Source organism: Haliaeetus leucocephalus, unplaced genomic scaffold (assembly GCF_000737465.1).
Source record: "Haliaeetus leucocephalus isolate CR32 unplaced genomic scaffold, Haliaeetus_leucocephalus-4.0 Scaffold932, whole genome shotgun sequence".
NCBI classification, from domain to species: domain Eukaryota; kingdom Metazoa; phylum Chordata; class Aves; order Accipitriformes; family Accipitridae; genus Haliaeetus; species Haliaeetus leucocephalus.
In genome coordinates, this window is record NW_010973368.1 from 11,922,728 (window position 1) to 11,936,501 (window position 13,774).

General features: G+C 40.2%; 1 protein-coding gene across 2 annotated transcripts in view; it reads left to right on the plus strand.

The window, feature by feature from the left end:
- The first annotated feature begins 13,554 nt into the window (after nucleotides 1–13,554).
- The window catches only part of GOLGA5 (golgin A5), a 19,314-nt gene continuing 19,094 nt past the window's right edge, over nucleotides 13,555–13,774 (plus strand). Inside the window, exon 1 of one of the 2 annotated variants that reach the window (XM_010583865.1) lies at nucleotides 13,555–13,693. The gene's annotated coding sequence lies outside the window, so the exon portion shown is untranslated. The other variant, XM_010583866.1, reaches the window with a different exon arrangement.

Consider the following 13,774-nt stretch of genomic DNA (forward strand, 5'->3'; position numbering starts at 1 on the left):
AGGAGGCCCAGAACGAGAAGGTGGAGGAATGTGTCGAAGGGTAATTCACGAAATGACGGAAGAAAACTAACGCCCCCACATCGTCCTTGTGTATTTCAGCAGCGATGGCCAGCCGAGTCCTGGCTTCTCACCGCAGGCCGTGCCTGCCCTTGCTCCTGGCCTGCTCCCTGCTGCGCAGGAGTGGCTCGGGTACGGTACTCAGATCGGCACACACCAGCAGTCAGAGGTGTGGCAGGGTTGGGGTTATGTACGACGAAAAAGCCTGAGAAACGCTGCTGTAAAGTCTTCTCCATTTGTAATGAGAAAAAGAGAAGCAAAGGTCCTTTCTGAAAAGCAGAGGCACCTGCTCTTTGCCTAGTAAACCACATAGAAAGGAGTACACCAGCTTCCCCCTTGCATGCTGACTGTCAGTTAAAAAGTTTGCATTTTGTTACCAACCGTGTTTCTGAACATCTGCAGTAAGTCATAGTTTTGCTCTGAGTTTGCCATTTGTGTTATTTGCACCCTTAGCTTTGCTTATGATCGTAAATGTAAAAGGTCATTATGGGTTAATCGTCAGTCCTTTTCTAGAAGCTGGAGTCCCCAGTAACCTGGCATGCCTCCTGACGCATGTTAATATAAGCTGTTAATATTTGGGCTGGTTCAGGGATGACCTTTTTGAACTGACAAAGACCATCATGCTGATTATCCAACAGGAAAAAACAAGCCCTAAACCTTCCTTTCCCCTCAATTTAGTTTGAGCTTAGTAGCCACATGGGTTATGATTATGTTTCGAGTATTATCCTCTTGCCCTAAAAGTTACCTAGTATCAGTTAAAAGCATCGCTGACCTGTCATTCAAGTCCAAAGGTGTTTTTCGTATTGTTTGTCATAGCTGGGTTACATGAGGTAAGTACACCTTGTGTCAGCTGTCACTTCTAAAAAGTCTAATAATATCATTGCCAAATAACCCATCTATAAATTCTACATTCATCAAACATCAGCAGGATGTTCCTTATTGTGAAAAATAATAGATGGGAAGATGGCTACAGGAATCCTACATCTCAGTCAAAATGTATCAGACAGGTACTAAAGATACTCAAGTAATATTCAGATTTTTAGTACTGAATGCGATTATTTCTTTGATGGTGTTAGAAAGTTAGCAAGCTTTCCTGAATCGGGTGGGAAGTTTGTCTAAGGGAAAGATATGAATGGTGTTGCTGGGTATGTGGGCTGAAGTAAGCAGAGAGATTGCTAAGATACCGTTGTGGGGAGTCTCAAACAGAAGCGGCTAGATCTCCTGCAGCAGTTACCATGGAAGAGAAGAAATGAAAGAAATACTGTTTTGTCAATCATACAAACACATATTTTATAGCTATGTAAACAAACATATATATAATCTTTTTTAAAAGAGAAAAGCACATAAGTAGGTAAAACCATGATGGATTTATGAAACGTTTTGCTCCTTGCTCTGACAGCGCTAAAAAGCAAAAGTAGCCATCACCCATATGTCTCACAACAAAACTGCGACTCTCTGGAAGGCAGTTCTACCAACCACCAAAGCCACACACTACAAATGAGAACTGAGACACTAGCAAACTCTGAAAGTGTTGACCGAATAAGAACAAAAAAACCCCAAATGTGAAACTTAAAAACTGCAGATAACGTGAGCTTTCTTAAAATCTTTCTTAAATGAGAGATTTTACCAACCAAGGATGGGAAGTCCTACAGACCACAAGGCTGTCAGTACATACGGGTGGGTAGTTTAGCTCTGATTCTGTTTCACTAAGAACGTTCCGAGAGGATTCGCACTCCTACCTCCAATATTGCTGACACCAGGCTGGCTTAAAGTACTGGCATGGTAGTAGTAGTTGTGGTAAAGCACAGCTTTCCCCAACAGAAGTTTTCCAGATTTCTGGCAGAACTCTGGAGATGGTTTAACACAGCTATTTATGGAACCATGACACTAACCTTACAGCTGATGAAATTTAGGCTGAAAAGTCATTGATTTTGCTTTTAATCTGCCAGGAAAGATATTTATAAAAATGTACAGGAAGCCGTTCTGGACTGCACGTACATTTCTCCTTTAACAGCATCTGAATAGATCAAGACTGGTTTTTTTAATGAGTCAAGGACATTTTTAGCTGGGAGAAAATGGACTGGAATCGTGAATTGAGCTCACTTAGGGCATGTACCAGGGAGCAAGATGCAGAGGTTATACACTAGTATAGTAAGTGAATGCGAATCAGGTGACTCAGATTAAAACCCAGCTAATGAACCGCAACACTCCCATAAGACTTTATAAATTCTGTAGGGAATTTTTTTAAAGAATGTTTTTTACTTCTTGGAAAAATTGTCACAAAACGTTATTGAACATTTTCAAAGGGAAAGATAGAATAAATCCATAAATATGTCCCATGTGAATGAATCTGGAAAATAGAAGAAGAAAGGATTTTATTCATCAAAAGAGGATTTTTAGATTATTTGATTCAGTAACAATGTTTAAGAATGCAGGGGGCCAAGACCACACTAGCTGTGTTGGATCTGGAGCTGGTTAATACACTGTTACTGTGAAACCCATATGCTTACTCAGCCACTCAACTACAGGTTTGCTCATGCAGTCACTTCTTTCAGGACAACTTAGGCTCTAAAGTGCTTTGCCATATAAAGCCCTGTATGTTTGCCTAATATTTACCAACACAATGCTTGAGTTGGTGAGATAAAAGGCAATTTCTTCTCTTCCATCTCCTCTTTAGGGCTTAAGAGGATTTCCCTGAGCCACTCTGTACCCAGGCAGCATGGTCAGCTGCCCCCCACCCCTGCCCATGGCAATGAACTGCTTCTACAAGATCAACAAGTTCTATTAAATGCCACATTCTTAATCCAAATTTAAATGATTGCTTAACATTAGTCCTAGATTGCAGATATTTGTGTAATTTTAAGCTTCCTTGACCTATTTTAAACATTTTAAGGAATGCTAATTGTTTGTTGTTGCACTAACTTGATAACTATTAGCAAAACAAAATAAGAAATTCTGAAAAAAAAGCTAGTATGCAAGGTAAAGAGTGGGAGAGATTTATGGTAAATGAAACAATGTGCTGAGCCTAGTCTTTCAACATCTTCACCAGCAATGAGATTAGATTTGTTAGACTTGTAATGATGCATGACTAGCTGCCTTGTAAAGGCAAACATCAGACATGGTTATCCCATATGTTTGAAAAGAGGGAAAATTTAGTTCTCATTTTAGCAAAACTAATAGATTATCAAGGGGGTGATCTTAGCTATCAAATGATTAAAGGGAAAAACAGTGTTCATCTTTACTTTGGGAGGAAAATCAGAAGAGACTTACATGAAGTGACCTTATTCTGAAAGAGAGTTAATGGCAGGCATATCATCACGGACATAAACTGAGATTAAGCAAGCCTGGGAGGCAGAGGGATTCAGAGGTTTAGTTCACTTACATCACTAGGGGAATATATACACATACATTTTGGGAGGGAGTGAGGGAAAACCTTATCCCTACAGCTTCATACATGCTTTCTTCAACTGTTCTGACAGATTTAACTACATTTGACAGTGTTCAAGGTAGTGGGTTCCCATATTTTTCTTGGAAATAGGGGGCCAAGTAGAGGGGAATGGCTTGAGACAGCACCAGAGAAAAACAGTGAACACAATGACCCTTTTTAGAGGAAGGGAGAGAAAGGTGAGAAGAGTGAGAGCAAATGATCAGTTTGTTCCTTTTATATATATATTTTTAGAGAGAAAAAACTCTATGTATGTATCTTGATATAGAATATCTATATACTATACATATATTTGTATATACATTAATTTTATTCATTAGCATAAACACTCCAATCTGGGGACAGATTTGCAGATCAGAGCCTCATTACATGCAGAGCTCCTCAGCACTTAGTGCTTCCTCGTAAAATTTTATGTATATCACATCAATAAATAACTGAATGAACTGTAGTGTAGAAAAGAACAATTAGAGACAGCAGAAAGATCACTTACGAGAAAAGATTGCAAGACCTGGGGCAATTTAATATAGACAAGAAAATATCTAGGAGAGACACTCTAACATGACACGTAACAGATTGCTGTGAGGGGAAGGTAAAAATATTTTCATGTCTCTAGAAAACAGAACACAAAATAACAGTCTTAAAATGCAACTGGTACCTGAAGATGAGAGAGTGGAAAACATTTTTTAATGATAAGGTACTAAAAGACTGGCCTAGGAATGGTCCTTAGCATTGAAGCCTACAAACATGGTCATACAAACACAGTTTCTTCCAAGACTAAAAGAAGCTGGGGTTTTTTTTGTTGTTCCTTTCTCCTATGGGCTTTTTGGAGAAAGACAACAATCTCCCAGGAAATGTAATATTTCTATCAATCAGGTTGATTCTCCAGGCAGAGCTCTTCCAGGGAAGGAGGAGCTGAGGTTTACTCTATGAGACTTTGTGTCCATTTCTGTTCAAAAAAATAAATAAATAAGCAAGAGTATGAAAGCACACCAGGAGAAGTAAGTCACTGATTTCAGCATAATTGCAAAAAGAGCGTGCACAGCACTGACACTCAACGAAGAGTAAAGATACCACTGAAATGCACCTGGTAATTTTCTTTATGGTGAAAGTATAAATTTGGTGCAAAGAATTTGGGACATATACTTCTACCTCGATCCGTGTCAAAAGCAGGGGAATAGGAACACATGTAGACACATGTTGAAGAAGACAGAGCTTAGAGACATCCTGATCTAGGATCTGTCTGCACATAACAGTTTTATATATGTATCTGGGAAAGTCTCAATAAGTATGCCAGAAAGTTTAAGTGCAAGACAGTCTTGTCACTACATACACATACACAACAGCACCAGTTTCAAACTGAGAAATGCTTCCTTGAACGTATGCTTACATGGAGAGCTGAGAAAAGGCTCATCAGAAAAGCTAAATGCACTCAATGCACTCAGTTCAAGGTTCAATTTTTATCCTTCAGAAAACATGAAAATGACTGCTATCCCCTTTTCTGCAGATGACACCTTTCTACCTTTGTAGCCAAGTGTTGAGTTGTATGGAAAAAACAAGGGTTTGGAGTAGAATAAAGTAGATGTGAGGTGATAGCCTCAAATACCCATACGATCAGGAAATTCAAGGGAAGGACAATGTGTACAAGAGAAAACAAGCAAGGAGGAGGGAAAAGGGGAAGAAGTCTAAAGGTTAAAAGACTACAAACACGTCCTTGCAGACAGTGACCTCCAAATAACCTGTGTGACTACACGATGGGGAACATATTTTAAAAATTGTGGAATAAGGTAATGGCCAGCAGTAGGCTTAATGATGTTATTTATTGAAAATCTAGTTCATCAGCATTTTCATACCTATAAAATATCCACTGAACACTGTGAAAACACATGTTAGTTATGAAGTGTATACACCCAGAACAGGATTCTCTGAACATGACTTCTTTTGTCTTCTTCATCTCAGGCAATCATGGGAATCCTCATACCTGACTGACATACTTCCTAAAGCTCACTGCAAGCATCCCCTTGATAATGTTTCTCCTGCACATAATTAATGTCTACATATGTGATACGTTTGCAGTATCATTGTGGATATCCGCACTCAGATTCCAAATAGGTGAATTACCCATTGCCACTGTCAGGAAGAATGCTCTTTTCTTTCTCTGTTGGTTAAAATACACTTCCCTCTGTATTAGATTCAGGCTTGCCCAGTCAATCTACACACTTACAGCTCCAGGATTAATCCATGTAATTCACAGTTAAGCCAGGAAATTGTCAAACTGGCTCAGTGAAGACCTTCCGTGCAGCACTCGCATCACCAGCTGTCCTTGCCTTTTGTGCTGGCAGCCTGTTGAATTTTATGTCAGGCTTTGATCTGTTACTCTCCTTTTCAAAACTTCTCATAGCCTGTACGGGCCATTTCAGCTGAGAGTGGTTAGGAAGATCTTGGGCAGTTATATTGCACTGGAGTTGCTGAGTTTTCACCCGCAGGAGTGAGAGCGTGTATGCAGAAGATAACGGCTTCTTAGTAAAAAACTCCTCCTAGAGACATGCTGCATGCAAACTTAGGTGCCCTCAGGATAGATAAGACCTTTTAAACTTGTCTTCCACAGTTCTGCTGCCAAAAAGGGAAAACGTGTATCTTTACTGAGATAAAGAAAAAGGAGAAACATCTTCAAGATCAAATTAGTAATTGTAAGAGGAGCCAGATATAATAGAGGTGAACAGCAAAAGGGTTCGATTACTTTAAATCTTTTTATTGAAAAATGCCTGTTTGCAAATATTCTCACGCAAATGTTTTGCCTTATCAAGCTTCAGTAAGTACCAAAAAAAGAAAGAAAAGAAATGCTATTGGTCTTTCATTCTTTACAACAAATTGCATACTCTTGGTAGAGGTAGACCTCTACCCTTTTAGAGAATTATTCTGAGTATCTTGAGTTCTTTTCAACAAATAATGCATGAAAATGCATGAAGAAAGGCATATGGCTGAATGCAAATAAACCCCCAAATCCTCAAATGGCATTGTACTCTCCAGACTTTGTACTCTCAAAATTGCTATTTTTTTAAATGTCACTAGGCACTTCTGGTCTCCTAACCTTGATAATTCTTGCCGTGTCTAGGAGGGCTGGCTTTGTTTCTCATTAGAATAATATGCTAGCTCTGTCATTTGCATATGGAGAAAGGAAATAAGATAGTGAGGACACTGCAGGAAAAGTTTCATTGTGATTTATTAGAGGAAAAGAAAGAAATAGGAGTAATGAAAGAAAAAGCAATAACAACAGAAAGATTGAAAGAATGTGTGTGCACACGCGCATGTGTAATACAGTTGAGTTGTACTGTGGGAGAAGGAATACAAGCACAGCCTAACTTTTTGTGTTTCATTTTGATGCAAAAGTGAGGATGCAACAGTGGAGACAGAGCAACTGTTCCAAGGTGTAAATGAGCAGTAGTCTAACTTCAAATATCCCAGCCATGAGTCAGCTACATGTTCTAGCCTGGGTCCATTGCATTGTACCCCTGCACCTTGTATATACTATCACATACTCACAGTTACAGCCACTAGCTAGAGTTAAGAATTTCCATCATTTCATATTAAAATGGAGCTCTTTTAAAAAGTATCCCCCAAACTCCTGTTAGTTTACCCTAATGTTTTCCATGATAGATGTCTATGGAATATTTCCTTTCTAATCATTTTTAGTTTATAAATCGTTCAGCCATATTGAGCAAAACAAAAAAAAAAGGTGTATGTTTGGGCAAAAGGAAACAGAATGGTACCTCTGTTTACAAATTCTCTAGCTGAGATGCTCTTGTACTTGTGTGCCTTAAAAAATTCTATTAATTATTAAAGAAATGAAAAGAAAAAAATCTTTGAAGGCCTTTTAAATGCAAAGACGCCACCTCTGGCTCTGGAAGTCCCTGAGTCAAAATCCCAGGGAGAATGTAGCTGAGGAGTATCTCCTGTCCTGTTCTTATACCCTCCCTCATCACTTGCAGCTGGCCACTTTCAAAGAGTGATTTGTGCTTTGACTGGCACAGCTGCACTAATATAACTGAGAGGAATTATTATGTTCAAATCATGACCATGACTTTTTGCTGTATTTGTGAGAAGCCAGTCACATCTGGACAAGTTGCATACCTTCAAAACCCAGAAGTATGTTGAAGGCTGGTGATTAAAATTCTCTGAAAAATTCATTAGCACTGAGCATGATCCATCCCCAACGTTTGTACATTTTGACCAGGCCAAACCTGCTTTGCTCTGTTCAGGTGTGGAAAAGGACTTCCTCTTTAGTTACTACTTGCTGTACCTCAGTTTCCTGTCTGGAATGTGAAGATAAGTAACACCAGTTACCTCAGAGGCTGTGGGTGTGTGAACCCCATATCATGGGCTAATGTGACAGCTTGAGTGAATGTAGGTTTACTTGGGAGTGTAGGTGAGGTGATGCAAGGTAGCTAAAGGAAGAGGTTAGGTACCTTCATTTACTGTGGAGTACATGTGGGGACATGGGCAGGTAGTGTAGAGCTGTAACTTTTCAGCTTAGCTTTTCCTGCAGTAACCAATCTCTCTGCCCATACTCAGTCATGCAAAGTCAGAGACAACAGTCATACAAACTTATGGGGTTTTATTCAGTGATGCATTTAAGTGATGCATGTGGCATGAGGCCACATACTGAATGTTGAAAAGGAAATAAAAGTTTAAATGACAAATCATCCATTGATCATCACATTATTTGCCAATCCTTGATATTTGGTATATTTTCAATATACTGCATGAAGCAAAGACTTTAGTCCAGATATGTAGTTTTGTAATAATATACCATGACATATACACAAAAGAAGGCTGAATTAAGATGACAACCTTTATTTTTTGTTGCTATATTTTGCAATTTTATGTTTTTCAGCACATTTTAGTATAGAAAATAACTGCCAAAGCTCTATTGCAATATACTTAGAAAAGAGAATCATTAAATTTCTAAGTACAAGTCATGTGACTATGTATCTGTTTTGCCTCTGCTACCTAACAATTCCCTTCATGAACAATGAAAAACCTGGAAATCTGCTCAAAGTAGAAAATGGTAATTTTAAAAAAGAAATAATTTTGTCAACTGCAAAACCAGCCTCTTTTTTCATTAAAAAAATCAAAACTAAAGCCCTGATTGTTTTCTTGCTATGACTTTTGAGGAAGTGATTTAATCTTGCTGTGATATAGTTATTCTGGCAGATATTTTCTAGCTTTGTTATTTAAATCTCCTTACAATGAGAGCTATATTAGGAAAAATAAATGTGTGCAAATTATTGGTAAAAATTACTTCTACTTTGAATATGAATAGGGATCTAAAGGCTTTGTACAGACAGTCTAATTTTTCGTCTACAGCTAGATATGAATTTTCTTCATTGCAGACAGAGAAATGCAGCCAGAACCTTTCAAACTATGCAGCAGCCCGTGTAGCATATCAGATCAGGGCCTGGACTCTGGGGAGGGCACCTCGTAAACCAAAAAGGCACCTGTAAAGTTTTCAGTGGTAGTTAATGAAGCTGTATGCCCCTTGTGACAGATTAAATATTCTCACCACTCAGCCTAGCAGTCACAGGATGCTTGGAAGCAGCTGTCAATACAGCAGACATAAGGGATGTTGTAAATAGGTCAGATAAACAGGCAGCAAGTTCTCTTTCCTTCCTCTTTCTTCCCTGCCACCCTGCAAATCCTTGCAACCTGAGAACATCAATTGTTGGAATAAAACCACAGACCTCAAAGAAGCACCAAGGAAAGAGATATCACTACTCTAGATTTCTCTATATTATTCAGGGTCTAAAACATGAAACTTTCTGGTCAATTTTTTTTTCTAATTTTGCAAATGGAAACATTATTTTTTGAGACTCTCAGGAATTGTGAAAATGTAAATGGAACAAACTTTAACAGCGTTGATGTAAACTTTATGTCTTCTCGAAGATCAGGCAGTTGCAAAGATTATGCACATACTGGGAGACACTAAATATGGGTAAAAATTGTAGTGGAGTTACTACATTTTATCAGAGCACTCAGAGGGAATAAATGTGTTTTCCAGGTTACACATAAAGCATGATTGCTTTTATAGAATGACTCTGTAACCCAACAATTCAATGTAAAATCTATCCAGGACTTACGGGACTGGGTTACTTCCACTCTCACCCAGTCCCTTTATCAATATGGGATCCCATTTTTTAAGATTTTGTATAAACAGGGAAAGAGGGTTGCCATGGAATTTACTTCAAGGTAAATAACTGTGTCATCTGCAAGAACCAGTAATTCTCAAGCTGTGGGCAGTTCAGTTGTGGGCCCAAGAGTCTGCGTATGTAATATTGAATAAAAGACACTTCTTTCCAACCATTTATTCATCTAAACCAGATTACATCTGTAAGATGATCCAGTCAAACAAGCACCATGCGATGGCTGTAGAGTGGAATGTTCAAATGTGTGCTGAATTCCACTCGCTGCTTATATATCTGTACTGTGGGTATATAGCCTAAAAAAGGTTTTCAGACCCTAATGCAGAGAAAAGCTTGTTAGATGCAGTGATGCAATTAGAGATTTTCTGGCTTGAAATATGCTTTGTTTGTATCCTCTCTGTAAAAAACAGAGACAATCTAGGGCATTGGCTTTGACCCTTCTTGTTTCTTTGCAACACTGGGAATAGATCTGTTCATGTCACTTTGGTCTTAAATGATGTAATACTTCAAATATTCAGAATCACATGTGAATTTTCCACTGAGGGGATTTGTAATGTGTTTTGAAGACCAAACAAGTGGAATTAAACTAGAATTAATTCATAATTAATAGAATCTCTTAAAAAAACCCTCCTCTTTCTTATTGGTTCACATGAAAATTAATTGTGCCATTGCCTGTTGAAACCTTAACAGATGGTACTATAACACTTAAAACCAATCCTGCCACATACCACAACTGCTTTTAACTCTAGGATGTTATGATTAACTTGAGTGGTCTAGATGAGCTTCCCATCCCACACCAGTGGCATTTGTTGTCAGGGTTTTAAATATTACGTGAAGAGAAGATACCCTACATTCTTTTTGGACGTCCTGAACTCTTTTTTTCATAGTGTCTGAGAAGGTGATATATTCACATTAATTGAAATTATGATTATGTGCAGCTGAGTCACGTGATATAGAAGTTAAAGGCTGTGAATTGATTTGGTTTATTATTTCCAATTTGTTGCTTAATCTGTCATGAGGCAGGATGGATTTTCTATTAACTCATGCCAGTACGAGTGCTGTGACTATGTTCTGAATAGGCAGCAGGGCTGATGTCTCCTCTCTGGGTGTGAGTCCTAATGAGGCCCAATGATAATTGATAATTCATATCTGTAGACAAACATTTTGGAGCCTTTGTCCTACACAGGAGCTCTCCATGATCTTCCCAAACCTTGTGGGTTCCCTGTAGGAAGAGGATACCATGATAAGATGCAAGGAAACTTCTACAAACCAGAGGAGGCTACCTGATAACAACATTCAGCATACCTGTGAATTTAATCAGAAAATACTTGTAAGGTGTGATCTGACAAGATGACATCTAGAGCTTTGGGGATATGTGGATGTAAGTCACCAACTATGCATTCAGCATTATAATCAGAAACTCAGGAGGAGAACGGGCCTTCGAGAGAGGAGGATCTGAAGTGGCAGGAGCTGTAAGTGTTGTCTTCATTCACATTCTTCCTGGTACCTCAGGCATGAGTAGAAGTTCTCCATGGAAAAAGTATAGTGATTAGTTGCAATATGTTGCTATGGAAGATTGTTTGAGGAAACAAATAAAGGGGGAGGTGGAAGAAAGAACATGACCAACAAAAAAACCCCTAACGTAATATTACAGATACTTTAACAGCTATCCTTGCTAAGAATAAGCATTTACAGAAGAGACATAACAGCCATAAAGCTTGAAAGAGTTCAAGTACTGCAGGTTTGGAACACTGAGTCACAGATGATAAGAGCGAAAGAAGTCAGTCACGAGTATGGGGACATCCACAGTGCAGGAGTCCCTCTGAACAATGCTTACCAAGTGTCTTCACTCAAGTATCTCATTTGAGAGAGAGTCTAAATAGCAAAACATATGTGGACAAGAATGTGAGAAGGATCTTGAGCTCTCTTGTATAAATCTGACATCAACTAAAAGGTTTTGACTTGAAAGAGTGACTGAAAATTACTGAAAATACTGTCTCTTAAGTGAGTCTTACTTGTTAAAAGTAAATGTGAATTTTGTTTTGTCAAGGGAATTTGCTGTATTATACATTTGCTTTTAGGACTGGAGTAGTTGTGAAAGAAGATCCATTCTTAGCCTTTTGCATGTGACATGAGCCATATTCCTGAAGCTACCTCTTCCAACCTTTGCCTTAGCTGACCTGTCAGATAAGTGAAGTTGCAAGAGCCTTCCACAAAAAGTTTCGTTTTTCTTCTTATTCACTCACCATCATGTGCTTAATACATGAAATAGATGTCTGGGGCTCCACTTCCCCTTTCAGCTAATGAGTACAGTAACTTCGAGACAGATGAAACAACATCCCAGGAGAAGTGTTCTTTTCTTCTTACCCTACTATAAAAACTGTTCTGAGATTATCTAAAAGTTACTTGCTGTTTACGCCAACCCCATACACACAAAGCCATAGTAAAAGACTTCTGTTCGTCTGTCAGAAAAGCCAGAATCCTTCCTTGCTCCTGAATGTTCGTTTTATGTAATTAATGATAATAAATATTTGTAAGTATCACTCACTGTTGGAGCTGTATTTTATTCCTTGTAGGACGTTAGTAGTTTTCACTTAACGAAAGTAATTTTTAAAGTCATTTTTTCTTCTTTGGGTGGAGGCAAAACTTGCCCAAGAGTGCAAATCTGTCCAAAAAGAGTGCTGAGCACGTTCTTTATGCCAAGCCCCTTGGTTTCAGTGTGTGCAAGTACCCTTTTTTTGTCATGCAAACCTCTAAATCATGGGGCTTTGAAAAAGGAAATGGGCCACTTGAAATCGGGGCTTTAGAGCTTAGATGATCTCTTTACTAGTCCCAGGATACTCTCTTATAAAGGAGTCCCTAAGGATGTGGGAAGCCCTTGTGTTAACCTCAACTAATGTCTCTTCTAAGCTTAGCCATGACACTTTATGTGAACTTAATCTGAAAGAAAAGTTAAGACAACCTCAGCATATTTACCCAAGTAAGAGTCACCTTTGCTTGCACAGCACCTTTCAAGTATTGCCAGCAGAAACAAGGTGATATTAGTGTTATCATACAGGGCAAACATATAGGAAGGATTGTTGCAACAGGGTTAAGGGTGAGCCTGGACATTAAAGCTGCTGATAAAAGTTTCATGAATCCGGGTGGTTAAATGGACACATTTAGTTATTTGTACTTGTTGTGTGTGGGGCGGGTGGGTGTTGTATCTGGGGGGTCCCACGTTCTTTGGTATCTTACAGTTGCCCTTGAAGATCAGGTCATTCCCTTCACATCTTCCCCAAGTTGTGGAGAACAGAACATAAATGCCCCACGTAGTTTCTTCTGGTTGAAATTCCTACAATTTATTTGCAGTATCAAGGCCAAAGCAGTTTTTTCCAGTGGGCCTGTACGATGCTCTGACATCCTGACCTGGGGGTCAGAGACAAGGAGAAAGGCTTCCCAGGCCTGGAGCAGGCCAGGGGCACCCCAAAGAGGTCACCCGCCATTTCTGGGCAGAGGCAGCTAGACAGTTTCTGTCAGGTCGAGCAGCCACTTATAAACCACCATCCTTAAACCCCGGGTCAGGAAAGGCAAGATCACCCTTGGCTGTTTTTAACAGCCACGGCGAAGACCTTCCTTGACCCTTCTCTCTGTGGGGCTGGAGCTCCTCCTGCCATCACAAGGCAGAAGTGAAGAAAACGTGAGCACCGGGCTCCTTTCCCCTCAGGGGAGGGCCGTTACCGGGAGGGAGGGGCACGGCGCCCTCTTCCCGCCTCTGCCCCGCCCCTCCCACCGGGGCGGGGGGCGGGGCTTGACGCGCCGTGCCACCTCACGCCTCTCCCGGCGCTTCCTGCGCCTGCGCGCCGCGTCCCGGAAGGTGTCCACGTCTGCCGGAAGATGGGGTTGCGCCGCCGAGCCCGGCCCGGGGCCTAGCAGTGACCGTCGCCCCCTTGCGTCTCCCCTTCCCCCTCTCACGACTCCCCTTGGGCCGGGGGTCTCCCGCTGCTGGGAGGAGGTGAGGCCGGGCTGTGCTGAGGCCTCCGCCGCTCCTGAGGGCCGCCGGGTAGGGGCGGGGGGGTGGGCCGGGGGCAGGCAG